The 2,376-nt window shown below is 47.1% G+C and overlaps 1 non-coding gene across 1 annotated transcript; it reads right to left on the reverse strand.

The window, feature by feature from the left end:
• Positions 1-1,266: 1,266 nt before the first annotated feature.
• Positions 1,267-1,339, reverse strand: Trnak-cuu (transfer RNA lysine (anticodon CUU)). The gene has a single exon. It is a non-coding gene; the product is annotated as a tRNA-Lys (tRNA).
• Between the last annotated feature and the right edge of the window lie 1,037 nt (positions 1,340-2,376).

A 2,376-nucleotide genomic window follows, 5' to 3' on the forward strand; every position in this document is an offset into this window, starting at 1 on the left:
TCTGTTTGACACAACATCTATCTATCTATCTATCTATCTATCTATCTATCTATCTATCTATCTATCTATCTATCTTAAAAGGAAAGCCACAGTCTGAGAGAGGTTGATTCTAACATACATGTTGTGTTAGATACTTTGCTGTTGCTGTGATAACACACCACGACCAAGATCATCTTAGGGAAGAAAGAGCTTATTTTGGCTTTTGGTTCCAGAAGCACAGAGTGTCCTTAATAGCCAAGAAGGCGCAGCTTGAGTTGAAAGCTGGCTGATTACATTACATCTGTACACAGGAAACAGAAAGTGTAGGAAATGGGGCAAGGCCATAAATACTCAAAGCTGCAGCCCCCCTCCACCCTGTGACATATTTTTTGTCCAGCAAGGTTGTACCTCCTAACAATTCCATAGTCTCCCCTAACGGGGGACTAAGTGTTCAAACACATACACCAAGAGTGGAGAGTTCTCATTCAAACGACCACATTTGGCCCTCCGGCCTTCATGGCTTCAATGGCCATCTCATGACGCAAAATGCAGTTAGTCCAATTTTAAAAAAATCCTGATAATATTTAAGCCTCCACATTGTTCAAAGGTCCAAAGCCTCTTCTGAGACCCAAGGCAATCTCTTTAACTGTGACCCCTTGTAAGATTTAAAAAAAAAAAAAGTTGCATACTTCCAACATAAAATGTCATAGAATATACATTCCCCACTCCAAAAGGGAAAATTAGGGGCACACTGAGGAAACTGTACCAAAGCCAACCCAGAATCCTGCAAATCCTGTAGCTCCACGTCTACTATCTGGGGCTTCCCTTTCAGAGAACTTAAGGGGCCCACCCCTCCGGCTTTGTTGCTTGCTACATGTATCTTTCTTGAGCTGGTTCCACTTCCAGCATCTAGCTCTCCTTGTCAGCTATCCCCCTGCTGCAGCATCACCAACATTTTGGGGTCTCCATGGAAATGTAGTGGGTAGCCATTCCAGCTTTGATCTGGAAGTTCCAACCCCCATTGAGACTTCGGCAACTGTCACGCCTACAAGGCGGGGCGAAAGGAGGTGCCTGGGGACCTGAGATCTGGATCGGCGGGCTCTCTCTCTGTTGCGGGACCCTGGACTAGAGAGGTGTACCAAGCAGAGCTCCAGAGAACACCGCTGGACTGCGATACACCTTCCCCAGACTCCGCGACCTACCTATCCCTTAATTTGTAAGTTACGCCATTAAATAAATCTCCTTTTATCTACGTGGAGTGGCCTTAATAATTTCACCAATATCTGGCGCCCAACGTGGGGCACGAACCCACGACCCTGAGATTAAGAGTCTCATGCTCTACCGACTGAGCTAGCCGGGCAGGAGTCGAACCTACAATCTTCTGATCCGTAGTCAGACGCGTTATCCATTGCGCCACTGGCCCGTCGGCCCTTTTGGAATGATCTTTGTACATGCCATTTACCTATGCTCTATACTTCTCTGGATTATAGTATGTGTTTCTTGCTTGATATTGTTTGCATTGGTTGTAGTTCCATCTTATCTAGGTCATTATCCCTCATTATTCCTGGACTATATTTGATAACCATTCCTTTGTATATAGTCTTGTATTAGGTTAGAACTTTCTTATTTAGACAAAAAGGGGGAGATGTAGTGGGTAGCCATTCCAGCTTTGATCTGGAAGTTCCAACCCCCATTGAGACTTCGGCAACTGTCACGCCTACAAGGCGGGGCGAAAGGAGGTGCCTGGGGACCTGAGATCTGGATCGGCGGGCTCTCTCTCTGTTGCGGGACCCTGGACTAGAGAGGTGTACCAAGCAGAGCTCCAGAGAACACCGCTGGACTGCGATACACCTTCCCCAGACTCCGCGACCTACCTATCCCTTAATTTGTAAGTTACGCCATTAAATAAATCTCCTTTTATCTACGTGGAGTGGCCTTAATAATTTCACCAATATGGAAACCCAGACTTCACCTTCAGAGAGTCATGCAATGGCCTCTCAGTGCCTACCCACAGCGACTCCAGCACTGTGTGTATTTCCTGGCCTCAGCAGCTCTCTGAAACCACAGAGGAAGAATCCACGACCTAATGCCCCCATCTTCCATGTATCCAAAACCAGTACCTCACGGACGACCTGCCAGTTCGGTTGTCAACTTGGGATGGACCCTGGCTTCCTTTGACCACAGCTGCAGAAGCTATTGCAGCATTTTAAGAGCAGGGAACCCCTTGGGCTCTTTTATTTCACAAAGTGGAGCTTTAGCTAGGGAGGTCTTGCCCTGAGGGTACCTTTCCTATCCCAGTGCGGAGCAGGAGGCTTGTCTCTAATGGTGCTAATCTCCTCAGCAATTGCAGCCTCTTTGGCAGCTTATGATGTGGCTGCAACATTAAGCTTCCTGATG

This window comes from Peromyscus californicus, unplaced genomic scaffold, assembly GCF_007827085.1.
Source record: "Peromyscus californicus insignis strain IS unplaced genomic scaffold, ASM782708v3 Scaffold_14__1_contigs__length_90479793_seg_2, whole genome shotgun sequence".
NCBI classification, from domain to species: Eukaryota; Metazoa; Chordata; class Mammalia; order Rodentia; family Cricetidae; genus Peromyscus; species Peromyscus californicus.